The following is a 22,500-nucleotide window of genomic DNA, read 5'->3' as shown; positions in this document are numbered from 1 at the left end:
AAGACGGAAGGAAGTTGATGCCGAGCAGTTCAGTCCTCCGTGCCCTAACTTGGCGATGGAAAACACCTACGGCGACGGCGGAGAGGACGATGTCCGCGGTCGGCGTGAGGACGGCGTTGGAGAGGTTACGGCAGCGAAGCGCTTCGTCTCCGGCGTCGTCGAGTGCTAGCGGTGGCGCTAGGGTTCGTGCGAGGATGGAAGAAGGAGATAATGACCGCGGTAAGTGTGAATTTATAGACTCAGAGGCGGCACTGTGCTATTACGCAGGTGCCCCTGGTGGTTCGCATTTGAGGCACGCGTGGCCAGTTAGCGGAAGTTTGGGGTTTGTTCCACGTCCCACGCACGCCTAAATTGTCGGGCGGTCGTTCCTGCTTCTCCGGATCTTATGTGGAGGAAAGAGCATTAAAAACGGACTTTTATGGTTGTCTCTATGTCTTCAGCTGACAAGGACACAGTGAAGACATTCGACAGTTTCAACAGAATGCATATGACTTGGAGAGATAGAGTTTGAGATAGAAAGCATAGAGAGATTAGGGTCCGATCACATTCACTTAGTTCAAAAGATTCAACCAAGAAGACATAGCTATAAGTGAATGCTGTAGAGGACAGAACACTAGAGCATATATATCTATTTAATCAATGTAATGAAGATAATCATGAAGACATATTGAGTTCGAAGCCAAGCTAAATGTGAAGATATTGCAAGGTAACGCCAAGAGTTAAACACTTCAAAATGGAACATTTGGTGGTGGCGTTACCCACCGTATAGGAAGTATTAGACCCAGACACGGCGCACAATTATCTTGGTGCTCCGAAGTCAAATTCCACGTTAATGTATTCACACTTAGAATGTATGTCTTCATTGATTGAAGATATACTTTACTTTGTGTGTTGCACATCTAAGTCATCAATATGCATGAGTGTTAGGATGTGTGCCTGATCACAGGACATTTGAGGATTCCAGGATATTTAGCTCACACCGTAACTTGCAAAACCTCTTCTCATCCAAGGGCTTGGTGAAGATATCTGCCAATTGCTCTTCAGTGTTGACGTGTATGATATCAATGTCTTCCTTCACAACATGATCTCTGATAAAGTGATGACGAATTTCAATGTGCTTTGTCTTCGAGTGTTGAACTGGGTTGTTGGCAATCTTGATGGCGCTTTCGTTGTCGCAGTAAAGTGGCACTTGCTTCAGATGAATGCCATAATCCTTGAGTGTTTGCTTCATCCACAGAAGCTGAGCGCAGCAAGATCCAGCAGCAATGTATTCAGATTCAGCAGTGGAGAGAGATACACAGTTCTGCTTCTTTGAAGACCAACAAACAAGTGATCGTCCCAGAAAGTGACATGTGCCTGATGTAGACTTGCGATCAACTTTGTCACCAGCATAATCAGCATCCGAAAATCCAACCAAATCAAACTCTGAGCCCTTTGGATACCATAATCCTAGAGTTGGGGTGTGAGCCAAATATCGAAGAATTCGCTTCACAGCTAAGTGATGCGACTCCTTTGGTGCCGCTTGAAATCGAGCACACATGCAGACACTAAGCATGATATCTGGCCTAGATGCACATAAATAAAGCAAAGACCCAATCATGGAGCGGTATACCTTTTGATCGAACTCTTTACCATTGTCGTCAGGACCTAGATGATGTTTGGCTGGCATTGGTGTTGTGAAGCCTTTGCAGTCTTGCATACCGAACTTCTTCAGGCAATCTTTGAGATACTTCTCTTGAGATATGAAGATGCCATTGCGCTGTTGTCGGATTTGAAGACCAAGGAAGAACTTCAGCTCCCCCATCATGGACATCTGATATTGCTCTTGCATCATATATCCAAACTCTTCACTGTACTTCTGATTGGTGCAGCCGAAGATAATGTCATCCACATATATTTGGCACACAAACAGTTCACCATCGTATGTCTTCGTGAAAAGAGTGGGATCCAGGGAACCAGGTATGAAGCCTTTGCTCTTCAGAAAGTACTTGAGTGTATCATACCAGGCCCTAGGGGCTTGTTTGAGGCCATACAGTGCCTTGTTGAGCTTGTATACCATATCAGGATGTTTTGGATTTTCAAAGCCAGGCGGTTGTGCAACATACACTTCTTCTTCAATCTTGCCATTGAGAAAGGCACTTTTCACATCCATTTGATATAGAAGTATGTTATGATGATTTGCATAGGCCAGCAGTATGCGTATGGCTTCAAGCCTAGCCACAGGAGCAAATGTTTCATCGAAGTCAATGCCCTCCACTTGAGTATATCCTTGAGCAATGAGACGAGCTTTGTTTCTAACAACTTGACCATGCTCATCTTGCTTGTTGCGGTATATCCATTTGGTTCCTACTATGTTGTGCTTCCGTGGATCAGGACGCTTAACCAGTTCCCATACATTATTCAGCTCAAACTGTTGAAGCTCTTCTTGCATAGCTTGAATCCATTCAGGTTCCATGAAGGCTTCTTCAACTTTCTTGGGTTCTGATATTGAGACGAATGCGAAATGCCCACAGAAGTTGGCTAGCTGAGTTGCCCTTGAATGAGTGAGTGGACCTGGTGCATTGATGTTGTCAAGTATTCTATCAATCTGCACTTCATTTGCAACACGAGGATGTACAGGGCGAAGACTTTGCTCTTGCTGATCTGCGTTGTTGTTTGGAGGAATGTCTTCATGCTGAGCATTGTCTTCATGTTGATCAGGTGCTGAGATGATGAGTTCTTCTTCAGGATGAGCTTCAGAAGGCATAATCTCTCCAGTTCCCATAAGCTTGATTGATTCACTAGCTGGAACTTCATCTAGCACATTTGGCAATTGCTCTCTTTGTGAACCATTTGTTTCATCAAACCGCACATCCACTGTTTCGACCACTTTGTAATGGAAGAGATTGAAGACTCTGTAGGAGTGTGAATCCTTTCCATATCCACGCATGAAGCCCTCATGTGCTTTTGGTGCAAACTTAGAGGTGTGGTGTGGGTCCTTGATCCAGCACTTTGCGCCAAATACTCTGAAGTAACTGACATTTGGCTTCTTGCCAGTTAGGAGTTCATAAGATGTCTTGTTCAGAAGCTTGTGAAGATAAACACGATTGATTGTATGGCATGAAGTATCAATGGCTTCAGTCCAGAATTTTCTTGGAGTCTTGTATTCATCTAGCATTGTTCTGGCCATTTCAATGAGTGTTCTGTTCTTGCGTTCGACGACGCCATTCTGCTGTGGCGTGTACGGAGCTGAGAATTCATGTGTGATTCCCAAGGTATCAAGATATGTATCAAGGCCAGTGTTCTTGAATTCAGTGCCATTGTCACTTCTGATGTGCTTTATCTTGGCGCCAAAATTGTTCATGGCTCGATTGGCGAAGCGTCTGAAGACATCCTGCACTTCAGTCTTGTAAAGGATTATGTGTACCCAAGTATATCTAGAGTAATCATCAACAATGACGAAGCCATAGAGGCAAGCAGAAGTAGTAAAAGTTGAGTAGTGAGTGGGACCGAAAAGATCCATGTGGAGAAGTTTGAAGGGTTGTGTAGTAGTCATGATTGTCTTCGAAGGATGTATTGCCCTTGTCATCTTCACTGCTTCACAGGCACTGCATAAATGATCTTTCTTGAACTTGACGCCCTCGATGCCTATGACATGATTCTTCTTTGCAAGGGTGTGGAGGTTCCTCATGCCAGCATGCCCAAGCCTCCGATGCCAAAGCCAGCATTCTGAAGCTTTTGCAAGAAGACATACTGCAAGTTGTGGTCCTGCTGAGAAATCTACCACATACAAATCACCTTTCCGATACCCTTCAAACACTAGAGATTTGTCAGATTCCATTAGCACCAGGCAACGATATTTTCCAAACATTACAATCATATTCAAATCGCAAAGCATTGAGACAGACATTAAGTTGAAGCCAAGGGATTCAACAAGCATGACTTTATCCATGTATTGATCCTTTGAGATTGCAACTCTACCTAGACCCAATACCTTACTTTTACCAGTGTCAGCAAATGTGATGTGGCTCTTGTCGGATGGACGTAATGTTGAGTCCATAAGAAGGCTTCTTCTGCCAGTCATGTGATTTGTACACCCACTGTCAATAATCCATTCTGAAGACTTTGAAGTCGCTGGTGTCGTACCCTACAGTACAGTTAGGGGGATAGGCTTCACGAAGAGAATTGTGAAGCATAAACATTTGATGAACCAGTGGGTTATGAAAACTTAGATCCATATTAGGACTAATAGGGAGAGTAGCATGCGATTCAGGAACAAAGTACATAATGATGCCATTCGGGCATTTTATCTTGCGCCCTACAAGATTTTTAAGGTCCCCAGCAATAGCATCAGAAGATTTTGTTTTTCTGCTAGAGACCTTTCCCTGCAAAAGAGAGTTAAGCTTTCTTAACCACCCACATCTTCAAGGGTGGCTTAGAAGCAATAAGTCTAAGTGCAGCATCTGAGAATTTTGGCTTTGAAGCCTTAGCAAACAGTCTAGCAGGTGGACAATAATACTCATAGGAATAAGCAGAATAATTTTTGGTCACATGAATACGGTTCGATGAACCGCTCTCATATTCATATGCCTGAGTATAGTTTCCCTGCAAAAAATTTGCGTTAGTGTGACTCAGGTGAGTCCTCTGTTTGTATGAAGCCATTGGACCGTATGAAGCCTTTGGTCTGAGGTTTGTCTTCTTCAAGTGAGGTGTCATGAAGACATTCACAGGAAGATTTTCCAGACACTTTTTGGAAACCCAGATCTTCTTCATAGGCGGTCCATTCCTGCAGTTAGTACCAATGTACCTGGCAAACACTTCACCATTCTGATTTTTAAATAGTTTATAGTTTGCATCAAAGGATTCATCAATGATAATGGGGTTAGCACAAGTGAAGCCAGATAAGTTGGATGGATCTGCTGAAAGTTCCTTTGCAGCAACCCATGTGGTTTTGGGGTACTGCTCAGGTTTCCAGTAAGTGCCATCTGCATTGATTTTCCTCACAAATCCAACACCCTCTTTTCTAGGGTGTCGGTTCAGGATCTGCTTCTTGAGAACATCACATAATGTCTGATGTCCTTTAAGACTTTTGTACATCCCTGTTTCAAGCAATGTCTTCAACATAGCATTCTCATCAGCAATAGCAGTGGTATCCTCAGCAGAGGGGTTAGTTACCACGTCAACAGTTGAAGATATTGCAACAGCAGTAGCAGTGGAACATTCAGCAACAGAATTAGCATTATCACGCTCAATGCATTTAAGACATGGTGGTTCAAATCCTTCCTGAGCGGGACTGATCTGTTCGGAGAGAAGTGACTCGTTTTCCTTTTGAAGATCTTCATGAGCCACCCTCAATTTCTCAAGTTCTTGCTTCCTTTGAAGATAATCATAGGAAAGCTTTTCATGAGTTGTTGAGAGAGTATCATGACGATCTTCAAGTTCCTGATACTTAACGTGAAGGTTTTTTATGTCTTCAATTAAGGATTCAGATCGAGTCATTTCAGCACCCAACAGATCATCGCTTCTGTCTAACAGTTTTTGAATATGTTCCATAGCTTTCTGTTGTTCAGTTGCAATTTTAGCAAGTGTTTTGTAGCTAGGTTTTGAATCACAGTCAGAGGCATCGTCACTAGATGTTTGATAGCGAGTAGTGCGTGTGTTTACCTTGGCACCGCGTGCCATGAAGCAGTAGGTAGGAGTGGAGTCATTCTTGTCATTTGCGTCGGTGTCGGTGATGCAGTCATTGTCTTCAGTGTTGAAGATAGACTTGGCGACGTGTGCTGTAGCCAGACTCGCAATGCCAGAATCAGACTCCTCCTCAGACTCCACCTCTGCCTCCTCAGATGCGGACTCCTCCTCTGAATCCATCTCCTTTCCAACAAACGCACGTGCCTTGCCAGATGAGCTCTTTTTGTGTGATGAAGACTTTGATGAAAACTTGGAAGAAGACTTTGAGTATTTCTTCTTCTTGTTATCGTCAGAATCATATTCCTTGCACTTCTTCTTCCTTCTGTTCTCATTGTCCCACTGTGGACACTCAGAGATGAAGTGTCCAGTTTTCTTGCACTTGTGACATGTTTTCTTCTTGTAGTCATGAGCAGAAGCTTCATCATTCCTTGAGCTTGATCATGAAGATTTTCTGAAGCCTTTCTTCTTGGTGAATTTTTGGAACTTCTTCACTAGCATTGCAAGTTCTCTTCCAATGTCTTCAGGATCATCAGAACGGCAGTCAGATTCTTCTTCAGATGAGGAGACAGCTTTTGCCTTCAAGGCGCGAGTTCGCCCATAGTTTGGACCTTAGATATCTCTTTTCTCAGAAAGCTGAAACTCATGTGTGTTGAGCCTCTCAAGTATGTCAGACGGATCGAGTGTCTTGAAATCAGGACGTTCTTGAATCATCAGGGCCAGGATGTCAAACGAACTATCAAGTGATCTCAGCAGCGTCTTGACGATTTCATGTTTGGTGATTTCAGTGGCGCCGAGGGCTTGAAGCTCATTTGTGATGTCAGTGAGTCGGTCAAATGTGTGTTGGACATTCTCATTGTCATTTCGCTTGAAGAGGTTGAAGAGGTTGCAAAGAACACTGATTCTTTGATCTCTCTGGGTTGAGACGCCTTCATTGACCTTGGAGAGCCAGTCCCAGACCAGCTTGGATGTCTTCAAGGCACTCACACGGCCATACTGTCCTTTTGTCAGATGACCACAGATGATATTTTTGGCAGTAGAGTCCAGTTGAGTGAACTTCTTGACATCAGCAGCAGTGACACCTTCTCCAGCTTTGGGAACGCCATTCTCGATGACATACCATAGGTCGACGTCAATGGCTTCAAGATGCATTCGCATCTTATTCTTTCAGTAGGGATATTCAGTTCCATCGAAGACGGGGCACGCAGCGGAGACTTTGATTATCCCTGCAGTCGACATAGCTAAAACTCCAGGTGGTTAAACCGAATCACACAGAACAAGGGAGCACCTTGCTCTGATACCAATTGAAAGTGCGTTATATCGACTAGAGGGGGGTGAATAGGCGATTTTTATGAAAGTCTTCAAAACTTGGGAGTTATGAAGACAAACAGTGAAGATTATGCCTATTACTATGCAGCGGAAGTTAGATTACACTAGGCCAGCCATGTTCATGTATTCAATAGAGTGAAAGCACAGTGACAAACAGCTTCAGTGTAATAAGGATCAAGTAGGAAGAAGTTATGAAGCCAAACAGATAATGCATTCACGTTGAGAAGACAAATGATAAAGCAAGCATGCAATGACTTCACAATGTGTGACAGTAAGAAGAGGAAGTGAAGATGAAACCAGTGACTCGTTGAAGACAATGATATGTTGGACCAGTTCCAGTTGCTGTGACAACTGTATGTCTGGTTGGAGTGGCTAGGTATTTAAACCTTAGGACACACAGTCCCGGACACCCAGTCCTGAACACACAGTTCAGGACACCAAGTCCTCACCGTATTCTCCTTGAGCTAAGGTCACTTAGTCCTCGCCCAATCACTCTGGTAAGTCTTCAAGGTAGACTCCCAAACCTTCACAGACTTTGTTCACTGGCAATCCACAATGTCTCTTGGATGCTCTGAACGCAACACCTAACCGACTGGAGGATTCACAGTCCTCAAGTGTAATAAGTCTTCAGATCACACAGACAAGAAGACTTAAGTGATGCCCAATTTACTCTGGCTCTGGGTGGTTAGGGCTTTTCTCCTCACTAGGAATTTTCTCTCAAAGGCTTCGAGGGGGCGCCGCACACGGCTAGGAATCAATGTTGTGTGTTCTAGGGGTGCCCCCCCATATATATAGAGAGAGAGAAAAGGTGACACTATCCTAATCCCGGGATCAAAATAACTATTTGAATCACAGCGCCCTATATAAAGGCTGACAGGCCCTCCCGAACTTCGCAAAAAAAGAACCCCGTCTTATCTCCCCACGCCCCACCTTCTTTGTAACCATCGCTCCAGGACGCACCTCCCCGCGCCGCCGCCTGCGCACCGCCGCCGCCGTGACCTAACTCCCCATGCCTCCGGTCGCGGGCCGTCGCGACCCACCTCCCCGCACCGTCGCCCGCGTACCTCCGCCGCCGTGATCCCCCTCCCTGCACCGCCGCATGCGCACCTCCGCCGCCGTGAACGACCTCCCCCCACCATCACCACCTCGCCCCAGCTCCACCGGCCCCGCCGACTCCTGGATCCACTGGCACTGGCGCTGTCGCCCCCACCTCCGTCTTCCACTGTCGCTTGTGCGTCGTTGCCTCCTTCCCGGACCACCCCGTCGACTCAGATCGTCGCCGGCCTTCTTTCCCTGCTTCCACCGTGGAGGTGGCCTCCGTCTGCCGTCAACCACCGTCGTGACCTACCCCAGGGCGCCCCCGCGACCTTCCCATGGCGCCCCTGCGACCTGCCCATGGTGCCGCCGTCGCAGCCGGCCATCCCACGTGCGTGCGCGTGGCCAGGCTACCTGCAGCGCGAGCCCCCGGCCAAATCCCACTCGCCGCAGTCGACGATCCCACGTGCATCCGACACCGCGTCCCTTGCATGTTGTTGTCTAGCTACGGTCGCTACCCTACAGGACATTGCTCCTGCTGCTGCTTCAGCAGTCCAAGTGCCCACCTGTGTCCATCCGAGTTCCTCCGCCCGTGCTCCTTCGTGCTGGAGCTTGTGCCGGCAGCGGTGCACGCATCTGAAGATCGGGCTGATGCGTCTTCAGCAAACGCTACGACGAGCAACCACCTCTTGCAGCAATCTCTCTCTATGTCCCTCCGCTTATACAACAAAACAAGTCGATGCTTTTCTTCAGTTTGATTTAATAGTCTGAAAAAGATCAACAGTGGCATTCTTTGGACTTCCATGTGTACGTATTGGTAATGGTAGGCTCATGACTTTTTGGACGGACAAATGGTGTCAGGCCGGTCATTTTGCTGAGCTCTTCCCCATGTTATACTCCCTTGCAAAGGTAAAATAATGCACAGTTTTCTCGCAACAGCGAGATGGTTGGGATCTACAGTTGCACCCAAATCTGATGAGAACGGCCTCCCAAGAATTAGAGCTTTTGCGTGATATACTAAGTGTTGCACCCAGTCCGTCAGCAGATTCAGAGGACATTAGGCTACACATTTTCTCTGGCAAGACAACAATGGTACACGACTACTACAGCCTACTCACCTTCAGAGGAGTATGTTGGGAGCCAGCGGAGATGATTTGGGATAAAAACCATTCCCAGGAGATGGCAGATCTTCCTATGGCTTGCTTTCAAGGGTAGGCTGAATGTTAGAACATTCATGCTTCGGAAGCAATGGAAGAATGTTGAACACCCATATTGTGATTCCTATCCGGCTGAAGAAACTATGGATCGGATCACATAATTTTGAGATGCGCTCCAGCTCACTTTCTGTGGAGTAAGCTTGAGGTCTTGTAGCACGCAACAGAATCACACTCTTTGATAGACTTTGTGTGGGCTCTTCGATCGATTGGTCCGCATTGGTTCGTGCTTTTTACTGCCTGTGCGGTTCAGCTCTGGAAAGTGTGTAACGCTCGGGTCTTTGACGGTCTGTCAGTGCCACTCCTTGCCTATTGCCTTGCCATCGTAGAGCTGATTCAGTTATGGTGTTGTAGGTCGCAGGATTGCTCCCTCAAGGCCTTCCTTCACCACCACTCGGAGCTCCTGCGGAACACCATGTAGCCAGACTTAGCCTAAGGGATTGTTCCCCTTCGCCCATGTTTTCTATTCCTCTGATGTGGTGTTTTTGCTGGAATCTTTTGTACTAAGACAATTCTCAGACCCCGGTCTAGCTTTGGAATATATAAGGTAGACTGTGGTCTGCCTTCTTGTCCAAAAAAGCAATATCCGGTAGGTCTGAACTATTTTTCTCTTTGTGTGCATGGTCAAAAATTAGACTACAATGGCCTATCTCGTCACTAGTTTTCTTAAAAAAAGTTGCTCATTCCTAGCTTCTTACAACGTTGCATTTTTACCATTCTAAAGGAGAGAAGCAAAAAACAATTCAGAGAGTGCGAGGAAAAAGAATGTGCAATGGTTAACAGGATAAAAAATGTGTGGTGGTGGTCTGAACGTGATGTTAAATCTGATGCAAAAAATATTTGTCAAAAAAACTTTGTTTTATTGAATGTGATTTCCTACTTTGTACATGTTGTTGATATGCCTACAAAAGACTACTGTTTTCATGACTATGGTATGTAAGAGCTCAAGAATTTCGATTCGGAGATGGATCGAAGTTAGGTACAGAAATATATGATGCGTCCAGAAAATTATTTTCTTTTGCATCCATTTTGTTCGAAAAAAGTGAACACCTGAAGTTCAAATATTAAAAGCGAGGCATAAAAAGTTAAAAATATCTAGTGGTCAAAATAAAATAAAACCTACGAAGTAGAAAAAACAACAATACACATAATTCGATGTTAATATATTCAGATGTGTGAAAGTTGTTTATGTGCGCATTTGTATTTGTGTAAATGCATGTAGCACACGAAGTGTATGTGTATTGTTGTGTGTAATTTTCTTGAATTATAATAGCATGCGAAGTTCATGTTTCAGAAATTCATAATTTCACGTGTACCACATACTGAAGAAATTCATCAATGAAAAAAAGGACTGCCAAGGCCATTTCACCGACAGCAAAAAATGCCTAAAAGTTGTCGCGAGAAAAAAAAACTGGATGAGATATAACATAGTAAGTTCATAAAAAGGTGAAAAACATAATTTTATTTTGTAATTTTAACCATTTCTAAAAAATACCTTGAAGTTCAAATTTAAATAATAGGGCGGTTCAATGTTTATTACAAACTTGTTATTTTCCCCATCACTATAAAATAAACCAAGAAGTTCAAAAACTAAAAAGGAGCAGTTAGAAAAGTTTATGAAAATGGTGTTTATATATTTTACTAAAAAATGGAGAAGTTTGAATTTAAAAAACATAGAAGCTCAAAATGTTTATAAAAAACCTAGAGGGTCAAATAAAAAAACCGAGCAGTTTAAAAAGTTTGTAAACATGGATTCGCCACTATTTTTTTAAGATCGGAAGTTCAAATTTAAAGAACTGAGCGGTTCGATGTTTATTACATAACTAGGACATTTCCCTATACTAATGAATAACACCAAAAAGTCATAATTAAAAAATGAAGTTGTTTGATGTTCATAAAATTTTTAGATTTTCCCCGATACTAACGATACACAATGATGCTCAAAAATAAAAAAAAGGTAGAGCAGTTCAATGTCAATATCACGTACCGAGAGAAGTTCAGATGGATAACCGCTAGAAGTTCACGTACTACACGGTGTGCATTTTGTATTAAAAAATGAATGAAAGAAGCAAAGGCTAAAAGTTTTATTGCTAGCAGTTCAAGTGCTCAGCCCGAGAAAGTTAAAAAATTCTTATGAGAGAGGTTGAACAAAAATACGTGACAGAAGTTCAAGGTGAAAACAGCGGCAAGTTCAACTACTACACGAAATGCGTTTCAGATAAGAATATAAGAATAGAAAACAAAAAGATTAAAAGGCTTGTTGCAAGAAGTTCAGGTTTCCCTCATACAAAACCTAGAAGTTCAAATTTAACGAAGCGGCTCGATGTTTATCAAAAAGTAGGATTTTTTCCGTTACTAAAATGAGGAAGTCCAAATTAGAAAGATGGAGAAGTTCGGCGATTATAGAAAACTCAGATTTCCCTCGTTATTAAAGAATGGAAAACAAGAAGTTCAAAAATTAAATAAAAAGAAGTTCAACTTTTAGAAAAAAATAGAGCGCTTCAAAATTTCATAAAAAAGATTAAGAAAAAACCCAGGAAGTCCATATTAAAAAGATGGAGAAGTTCGATGATTATAGAAAACTCAGATTTCCCTCATTATTAAAGAATGGAAAACAAGAAGACCAAACAAAAAAAACAAGAAGTTCAACTTTTAAAAATAGAGCGCTTCAAAATGCATAAAAAAGGATTAAGAAAATCAGATTAAAAATTTATAAAAAAACTCAGATATTTTCACGTAACCGAGAGAAGTTCAGATTGATAACTGTCAGAAGTTCACGTACTACACGGTGTGCATTTTGTATTAAAAACGAATAAAAAAAGCAAAGTCTAAAAGTTTTGTTGTTATAAGTTCAAGTCCTCCATCGGATAAAGTTGAAAAAATTATTGTGAGAGAAGTTTGTACAAAAAGAATATCCTTTGTGTAACACGGACGAAATGAATGGGAAAATTACAAACGAAAATATGTCACAAAAGTTCAACGTGAAAACAACAAGAAGTTCGACTACTATAGTGAATGAATTTCAGATGAAAAACTTTTAAAATCGTCGCGGGTATGAAAAAACAATCAACACGGGAAAGTTGCGTGTTTACATCAGCTTTCCACCGGTATATTACTTGCTCAATTATTGTGAGTGTTCCGGTAAGTGGATGGAGAGCTACGGGCAAAAAAATCACGTGAAAAAAAGAGTGCGGTTTAGGCACACGCGTCGAGAAGTTCAGATTCTTCACGCGGTGCATTTTAAAAGAATCTGTTTCGCGATAAAGGCAGAACGAATGATGTTGCCGTTTTCGAAATTACATGAAAAAGGCTAGCAATCAGAGAAAACCATCAACATGAAAAAGTTTCGCATTTTCCGTAGATTTTCAGCAGTATATTATTTGTCCCATTTCGATGAAGTTTGTAGAAATTACGGCGAAAATACGTTTTTAGCCATTTTCAAAATTTACTTAAAACCGTAAGGAATTGGGAGAAACAATATATACAAAAAAGTTTCGCATTTTTTCAAGTTTTTCAACGCCATATCATTTGCTGCATTCGGACATACGGTTAAAAAATTAGCTCGAAAATACGAACTTGGTGGAACTTGTATCATTTTCTAAATTACTTTTAAACCGTTCAAAATTAGAAATAACTTATAACATGAAAAGGTAGCACATTTTCATAAGCTTTCCCATGCCATATTATTTGCCTCAATTGGATTAGCCGTTTAGAAATGGCATCGAAAATACGAACTCGGGTGTTTAGTTTGCGAAAATCTACGAGTTTCCAAATTACTCTTTATCCATAGGGAATTAGAGAAAACTTTCAACATGTGGAAGGAGCGGTTTTGCAGCAGCTTTTCAACGCCATATTATTTGCCTCATTCCGATAAACGGTTTAGAAATGTGATCGAAAATACAATTCACGTTTTTTGTATGAAGAAAAAACGGTTTTCAAAATTGCTCTTAAACCGCTTACATTTTGCCAAAAATTTAATTTGGGGCATGATACTGGTGTCCACATCTTTCCAACGGTATATCGCAAGCCCCATTTGGGCAATGTTGGCAGAAGTTCAACCCGGCACTGGGAGAAGTTCAGGTCGAACAACTCAGACAGTAAAATTGCAAAAAAATGCAATTTCATCACGACCCGAGAGCAAAATCCACCAACGAGCGAGGTTCCTATTTAAAACCGGTATTTAGTTGCTAAAATCGTTTCTAGATTACACTAACATCATATAGAACACGACTAAATAGAATAATTCGCGGGGGAAGCCACGGTTGCGAAGATAGCTCGAAGGTCAGGTTCGTACAAAGGGAAGTCCAGACGCGTTACTCAGGCAGTTCAGGTTGTGATCAGAATATTATTCTGATTCCGTGATTAGGGAGGGGAGCAGCAAGGGGCACCCCAAGTAGGAGGAATCCTACTTGGGCGCCTCCTCCAAGTCGGCCTCCCCCCTTCCATATGCATCGGAGGGGGAAGGAAAGAGAGGGGGGAGGGAAAGAAAAAGGGGAGCCTCCCCTTTCCTTCTCCCTTCCCTCCTTTCCTTTTCCTCCTATTTCAGCCTATAGAGGGGCGCACCAGTCCCTTAGGGGCTGGTCTGTCCCTCTCTTGGCCCATTAGGCCCATATAGTTTACTGGGGGTTGCCCTGAACCCCTTCCGGTGACCTGATACGTACCTGGTACCCCCGAAACACTTCCGGTGTCTGAATACTATCGTCGTATATATGAATCTTTACCTCTTGACCATTTTGAGACTCCTCGTCATGTCCGTGATCTCATACGCGACTCTGAACAACATTCGGTCACCAAATCACATAACACATATAATGCAAAATCGTCATCGAACGTTAAGCGTGCAGACTCTACGGGTTTGAGAATTATGTAGACATGACCGAGACACCTCTCTAGTCAATAACCAATAGCGGAACCTGGATGCTCATATTGGTTCCTACATATTCTACGAAGATCTTTATCGGGCGTACCGTAATGACAACATACGTTATTCCCTTTGTCATCGGTATGTTACTTGCCCGAGATTCGATCGTCGGTATCTTCATACCTAGTTCAGTATCGTTACCGGCAAGTCTCTTTACTCGTTCCGTAATACATCATCTCGTAACTAACTCATTAGTCATATTGCTTGCAAGGCTTATCATGATGTGTATTACTCAGAGGGCCTAGAGATTCCTCTCCGATACTCGGAGTGACAAATCCTAATATCGATCTATGTCAACCCAACAAACACCGTCAGAGATACCTGTAGAGCATCTTTATAATCACCCAGTTACGTTGTGACATTTGATAGCACACAAGGTATTCCTCTAGTATCCGGGAGTTGCATAATCTCATAGTCGAAGGAATATGTATTTGACATGAAGAAAGCAATAGCAATAAAACTAAACGATCAACATGCTAAGCTAACGGATGGGTCTTGTCCATCACATCATTCTCCTAATGGTGTGATCTCGTTCATCAAATGACACCACATGTCTATTGTTACGAAACTTAACCATTTTTTATTAACGAGCTAGTCTAGTAGAGGCTTACCAGGGACACTGTGTTTTGTCTATGTATCCACACATGTATCAAGTTTCCGGTTAATACAATTCTATCATGAATAATAAACATTTATCATGATATAAGGAAATATAAATAACAACTTTATTATTGCCTCTAATTATTTCCTTCACCTTGATCCTCAAAAACCTCCCAATCGCAATTCCATCCACCCCTATGTCTGCCTCCACAAACTGACCAGTGATATTACCTATATCCTCTGCAGAATCCTCGTTCATCATGCCAAGGGGAAGGTTGAAGACCTGAACCCAGATCGGGATATCATTAAAATCATAGTCCTCCAGCCTCTTGCTTGGTACAAACTCCTCTACCACCACTAACTCCTTATCAAACATCCATGGCCCATTCTCGATCGCCTTCCTCTCGCCTGAGTCTTGGTGAAAAGTGAAAAGGAATAAATTCTCTCCAACCTCCTTGCACCCAATACCTTTGATCGGACACCACGCCCTCCCAAGAGACAAGCCAACCGCATCCTGATGTGCTAGTTTCTCTGACATCACCTTGCCCAACGCATGCGCCTTAGAGAAATTTCCCTTCTCCTTTGCTGAAAACCAGATCTTGACTCCCTTCCTCTCCTCCTGCAAGAGCCTCAAGCCCTTCGGCAACCCTGCAAACTCCTCCATCACGTGCCTCCCGAACCACCCTCCTTTGCCTCCTAGGGTTTTTTGTTTTACGACCGCGCGCCCTAGGGAGCACGTAGAAGACTTTTGGTGGAAAAGGACTGACCCAAGACTTGAGGACGATCGTGAGAAGCCAGAGAGCTCACAGATCGGGCATGAGACCCAAGGAAAACGAGGGACTGAGAAACCCTAGTCTACGGCGGCCTAGATCGCAATCACCTCCATGGTCGTCGGACAGAACACCAACCGTCACCAAAAGGGACGAACACTCTTAATAGGCCAGGTTAACCTCATTATTGATGAGGTACAAACTTGGAGGTCGGCTGGAGCTAGGTGTTTTCAAAACTTTATGAGAGAGTAGCATGTAATTGAGGGTGGGTGTGTGGATGCTAGGTGGTAGCCTTACTTGTTGGGCTTAATACAAATATAGTACGCAATTTGTGTACTCTTGAAAACAAAGTTTAAGAAGATGCCCTTGCACAACCCCAGGGTGTTGATCCCTGGGCAAAATATACGTGTTTACAAACAAATTCACGACAAGTTCAGAACAACCACATCTAGACTGACAACAAGTTTAAGAGCTAACTAGAGAGCACGTCGGATGTTTCCTAGCAGCGGTGCTTCTCGCTCCTGACCCTGCACATGGTAGAGGTAGAGGCGTTGTAGATCTGCACTTTGAAGCCCAAATTGATTAACTTTTTCAAATCGATTAACTTTTTTAAAAATTCGATGAGCTGTTTTCAGATTCGATGAACTTTTTCAAATTCCACGAACTTTTTTCCAAATAGATGAAGTTTTTTAGGTTTGTGATTTTTTTTCTCAAAATCAATGATTTTTTTTTCAAAATTGATGAACCTTTTTTGACTCGATGAACTTTTCTTCAATTTTGTAAACTTTTTTGAAATTGATGTTTTTTTCAAATTTGTGAACTAATTTTCAAAAATCCATGAACAATTTGAATTCACAAGTTTTTTTCTCCCAGATTTTATGATTTTTTTTCATCTTTTCATATTTAATCAAAAATCAACGGTTGAATGGGTCAGCCATTCAAATAAAAAAGGACACAACTGCGTTTTTTACGAGTTGTATTTTAACAATCAAAAAAGTAATCAAGCACATCACGTGTAATCAGCGACTTGGTCAGTGCGTTCATTCTTAAAACCGGAGCATCGCGATTCGAAACCTGGTATTCACACCTTCCCGCGGATTTAAGCGGAGAAAAAAACAAGTAATAATGGGCTGGCCCACTAGTCGTTGCAACGGGCACCCGTTCGGTTCTGCGGCGCTAACAACGCTGAATAGGAGCTCTTCAAAACACTCCGGATTTGAATTGGTATTCTGCTCCAATCGGGCCAAACCCAACCAAACCTTGGTGGGCCAAATAAGATCCAACAAAAACCCAGAAAAGTAAAGCCCGCATTAGAAAAAAAAAACCTTAACGTGTTGATTAAAATGGCCCCCCCACCGAATATGTTTGAAACCAGTGTATGCTTCATTAGCTTCCATCTAACATAGAAAAATTGTATAAAGAGAATTTATGCCCGCATTTTGAAGACTACATAGTTTGAAGCTACATAAATTTAATTATTAAAAGAGATCCTGGTATTACCAATCATTTATTTTCAAATAACTCTTGGTTTGAAATGGGACCTTGCGCTATTTCACGCAACGGGTAACCTAGTCAGCTTAGCAAGGAACTCATCCACCCCTGTTTGACAGCATAATCTGTCATATTGAGGGGGGAAGATTCAGCTTTGATGAGTAGAGTTTAACAATATTTACAATGATAAAGATCCAAATTTAACTTAGCAGTGTGATATAATACTAATACTTCAGTTCACATGATTCGCCGTCAACTCTGCTAGTGCTATCATGTGATAAAAAAACGTCATAGACATTTATCTTCCCTTATGACAATGCATTCGTCCGAAGATATGTCCCATCATGTAAAGAGTAGCAAAATAGCAGTAGCAGTAGTAATCACAAATAATTTTTTGAGCCAAAACTTATACTCCTATATGATACTACAAATATGTAGGTAATCTCTTGAGTAAGAAAGGGCACAAGTCGAGGGACAGAACCCAGTTCATCGACATCTAAAAGTTATGATCTGTGCATATTTGTATGAACTGGGTATTCCTCGTGGAGCCGTAACATCGAACAAAGTATTCCTCGTGGAGCCGTAACATCGCTGTTGGCATCACTACATAGACTTGTCTAGACAGAACTGAGATAGCTTTTTTGGAGAATGGAGGCTAGGCGCGGTGGATCCCGCTGATCTGCCGCCGCCGATGCGGATCGCCTCGGCCTCGGCACCCTTCTCGGCACAGCCCGATCCCATCCAGCTGGATCGGATCGAGGCTGTGTGTGAGGCGGACGTTCGTGCAGAGGTGGGGGTGCGTTGGGCTGTGCGTTTCCGAGATGGCCATGGGGATTGGATCAGCGGACGTCTACATCATTCTCCAGCATCTCGCTGGACGACGTTGCTGGATTTGGACAACGACGTCCGCGCCGGCGATTATGTAGAGATCGGCGACCAGGTGATGGTAGGTTTTAATTTGTGGATTGATGTCTATGACGTGGTTGTGGATCATCGTATGCAGATGGTTGCAGATGTGGCAAACCCGATCGAGCTTCTTGATTCGTCCTCGGAGTTTGACGTAGGGGAGCACGGTCGGCGGGGGGCGACTGGGTGTGCGACCACCGTGACCTCCGGCGATCGAAGGCGGGTGGGGGGCCGGTTTTGGGCACTCGCTGACGCCGACGAAGACGACAGGGATGAGGAGGCTGATGCGGTGCAATCTTCTCCACCTTCGCCGACCCCTTCCGATGTGCTGTGTGAGTTCTTGTGTGCAGATTACGATGAAGATGAGGTCGCTTCCACGGTCAACAAGATCCTGCCCGTTGATGATCCGACTAGGGTCGGGCTTCATGCGGGGGAGATCAAGGAGATGTTGCGCTGGGTGGTTCACCGGAGAACAGTGGCGTCGGTGATCCGGCCGTGGAAGGGTCCCCTGCCTAAGGTATGTCTACCGAACTTAACATTATTTGATCTGATTCCACCGGAATCATAGACTAAGGTGACAAGGAGAAAGAAAGCTCGCCGGGTAGGGCCCCAATCGGCGCCGGAGGTGGCCGCGGCTTCGTTGCCGGCGGCCACGGCGATCCCGATCCGTGCCGCTTGCCAGGAGCATTTGAATCAGCTCCTGGGCCGAGCTGTGCCGATGCCTGTTGGGCCGGTGGGTACGTTTGGGCCGGTGTCTGGTGGGTATGAGGCCCAGCTGGACGTGGCTCCAAACGCTACCGAGAGGAGGGGCGCATGCACGTCGTATTCGTCATCGCCTACTCCACCGTCGCGAACTAGGGTTTATCTGCGTCGCGTGCCGCACCTGCGTTCTGCCGGACCTGGCCAGGCTCGCCGCATCCCTCCCCTAGGTGCGATGGTGGGTTCCGGTGGCGCTCCTCCTCCTGGTAAGAGACCGCTCCCGCCCAGCGGGGCTAGTCGGGCCTCCGGGGTGCCGCCGCCGGGCCAAGGCAATGGCCGGGGCGCGCCGCCGCCGGGCCAAGGCAATGGTCGGGGCGAGCTGCCGCCAGGCCAAGGGAGTGGCAGGGGCGTGTTGCCGGCGCCGGCTTCGGCTGTCGGCCGTGCTGGTGTGCAGCTTCCCAAGGCCGCTGTGGGGCGCGGGTCAGGGGGCCTGGCTGCGGCGCACTTGGCTGGCGGGGCAGCCGTGGGGAGGCCGCCGGCTCCGACTGTGCCGTCGGGCAGGCGAGGGGGATCGGGCTCCGGCCCTCGGCCGGTCGTCCAGGGCAATGCTGCGGTAGGAGCTGCAGGTCGGGGAGCTGCGCCACCAAGGCCACTGGCCCCTCCTCCCCATGTCGTTGCTTGCCCGCCCGCGCCGTCGCAGTCCAGCGGTACCGTGGCTGAGCCCCGAGGCCTATGGGGTGGATGACGGCTACAATGCCTATGGGACTGGCCAGCACCGTGGCTCTTCGTCCACGGGTGGCGGTCGTGGTTATGCTTGGCAAAGTGATGGGTCAGTTGAGAGGCCATTCTTGGGTCCTTCAGGCGGCTTCGTTGAGGGGCCTTCTGATCCGGGTCATCGGCAGCGAGGAGGTTACCTAGGCCATCGTGGTGGTCGGGGCGGCCGAGGGGGCCAGTATCGTCCACGTCCTCCGCCACCACCTATCGTTGTCGACCAGATGACAGTTGACGGGATTGCCGAGGAGCCTGTACTGACCGGTCATGCTATGGAGGTGGTGACGGCTCTTGCTACTGTTCGGGTTCCTGAGAACAAGGTTATGACCGATGTGTCTGCGGAGTTGACAGATAGGGCTGAGGCTGATAGGGTGTCCAAGTGGGCGCACAGGAAGGAAAAGATGCTTTGTTATCATTGCGGAGACAAGGGCCACTTCATTGTGGAGTGTGTGGTTCTGTTATGTGATACCTGCGGTAAACTGGCACACGACTCTGGGGAGTGTCCGTTACTGCGAGATCAGGCACCGTCACTCATGATGTATGGAGTTTACTGTGCCGAGCTAACTTTTTTCGAATCTCCGAATGAGCAGAGGTTTCTGATGAGTCCACGAGTATGACCACGGGGATTGTCAAGGTCACCAGAGGGGAGGTGTCTGAGACACAGATCGTGCAGAGGCTCCGAGAGTTGGCCCCTGGGGATTTCCAGTGGGACCTTGTCAGTCTCGCTGATAAGATGTTCAGAGTTGAGTTTCCTTCCGTGGAGGATCTGCAGAGGTTGTTGAGTTTCAGGATGTGTAAGGTGCCGGGAATGGATTGCATCCTTGAGTTTCAGGAGTGGAAGCATGTTGAGCCTCAAGGCAAGCCGCTTACTCAGGCGTGGTTGCGATTTTCCGGGGCTCCCTCCAAGCCGCTGCAGGATGCTCGGGTTGTGGCCAGCATGGGCATTTTAGTGGGGAAGCCTGAGCGTGTGGACATGGAGTTCACTAGATCTCACAGGATTGCTCGGGTTCTGGTTAGTATTTTGAACATTGAGTATGTGCCGGAAGTGGTTAAGTGGGCTTATCGAGGCAGGATTTATGATCTGGTTATTGAGTTTGAGGATGAGAGCCTTCTGCTTGCGCCGGCTCATGAGTCTGACGTGGATATGCACGAAGGTGATGGCAGCGTGGGAGCACAGGAGCCGCCGGTCGAGGACTCTGGAAGATAGCTGTCCAAGGGGCCGGGGTCCGAGACCGCGACGACCGGGGATGGAGTAGCCCCACCCTCCTCGGTGCCTTCGACGACTCTGAGATTTGGGTCTTTCGAGCCTTCTTCTGCACCCCCGAGGCTGTGGAGTGATCGGGTCGAGTCTGAGGAGGCTTTTGAGCTCGAGTTGCCTGCTTTGGGGTTTGAGGGTGCTGTGGATACCATTCCTGAGGATCTTGGGGTTTCATCGATCTCGTTCTGGGGGGGAGGAGGAGGTGAGTCGGCAGGTGGCCACTCCCTCTTGTGCTCAGCACACGGTACCTCCTCGGGAGGTGACGCAGCTTGTCGTGCCTGGCTTGTCGGGTGGAGCCCTGGGGCAGGCGGCCTCGGGTTGCTCTCCTACTGCTGAGGAAGGGGATTCGGGGCAGGTCGCTCCCGTGTCCTTTTCTTCGTTGGGAGGGGGTCTGGCCTCTCCTGTTGCGTCTACCTTTCGGTTGGTGGCGGCTCTGCCTTCGGGAGAGGGCTCGGGGCAGGTGGCCTCGGAGCTTTCTCCTCCTACGGCGCCTGTGGGGGTGGCTTCTCCGGTGCTGGGTGGGGAGCGAGGGCAGGCGGCCCTTGTACTGCTTCCACCACCCTCCCTGCCGGCCCCGTCCCGCGGGGGGCGCCAGGAGTCTGAGATCTTGGTGAGTGCATGTCCACTCTCTGGTGAGGCTGTGGGTGAGCCCGTGCAGATGCATCGGCCAGCTGGTTGGGGTGAGGCAGGAGGCCGGACCCCGACCGCGATCTCTCGGGAGGAGGTCATTGCGTTTGGAGGGATTCAGGATCCGATGTCTGAGGGGTGCCGGGTGAGTGGCCGTCTCCAGGCACAGCCGGATGTGGACGACATTCAGCAGCGGTGCGCCATGAGGGCGGCCAAGCTTCGTGACGTGGAGATCACTACTGGTATGTCGGTTAATACTTCTAATTCCATTCTGCATTTTTCAAATGATGAGATTGTTGAAAATGCAAATCAATTAGGAGTTTCGCTCGGTAGTAATGACACTAAAATCTCTAATTCTGTTAATGATCTTCTGGATCTAGAGGCTGAGCGGGCCTTAGAGATGATTCATAATATTGCGGCTGTTAAACCAATGAGTGATTCTGAGGTTGATGCGCTCGGGGTCAGGGTGCTCGACAATTTTTGTGCGGATCTTATGCCACCTATTACTGAGGCGGATGTAGAGGATGATTCTACTGAGATAGTTTTGGTTAGCCCCTCTGAGACTGGTTGTGAGGACCAGTTGCAGAGTCAAACTGTCCCCAAGCGCAAGTGGAAACGGAAGGTGTACCCCGCGTCCGCAGTGCGTAGGAGTGCTAGGATTCGTATGGCAAAAAAATTCCATGATGAACTATCAAAGGAATCTTTTGGAATAGCAGAGGTGTAAAGGACTTGGCTCAAAGAAGGTTTCTTGTTGAGGCGTCTGTCGAGCATCGTTTAGATTTTATCGCTCTATCGGAGACGGGTAGAGATAACTTTGCACCTCAATTTCTAAGTACTTTGTCAGGGGTATAGATTTTGATTGGCATTGCTTGCCGCCGAGAGGGAGATCGGGTGGAATCTTACTCGGCGTTAGGTGCGAAGCGCTTGAGGTTCGCAGTGTGGTTATGGGTGACTTTGCAATCAAGTTTCCGGTGCGGTCGAAGGAAGATGGGTTTAATTGGGCTCTGGTTGCGGTATATGGTGTTGCGCAGCCCGAACTCAAGCCCGAGTTCTTGGCTGATCTCGTTCGGATTTGCGGTTCTGAGCAGTTGCCTATCTTGGTGGGGGTGATTTCAATATAATTAGAAGGCGTGAGGATAAGAACAATGATAACTTTGACGGCAGATGGTCGTTCATGTTCAATACTATCATTGAAAGCTTGGACCTGAGATAAAT

At 46.0% G+C, this 22,500-nt stretch overlaps 1 pseudogene; it reads left to right on the top strand.

The window, feature by feature from the left end:
• Window positions 1–8,388: 8,388 nt before the first annotated feature.
• LOC147990270 (uncharacterized) lies at window positions 8,389–22,009 on the top strand (annotated as a pseudogene).
• The last annotated feature ends 491 nt before the right edge of the window (window positions 22,010–22,500 follow it).

This window comes from Triticum urartu, chromosome 1A (genome assembly GCF_056163025.1).
Source record: "Triticum urartu cultivar PI428250 chromosome 1A, HENAU_Tu73, whole genome shotgun sequence".
NCBI classification, from domain to species: domain Eukaryota; kingdom Viridiplantae; phylum Streptophyta; class Magnoliopsida; order Poales; family Poaceae; genus Triticum; species Triticum urartu.
The sequence above is the reverse complement of the archived record's forward strand: the minus strand, read 5'-3'. Positions and strand labels throughout refer to the sequence as shown.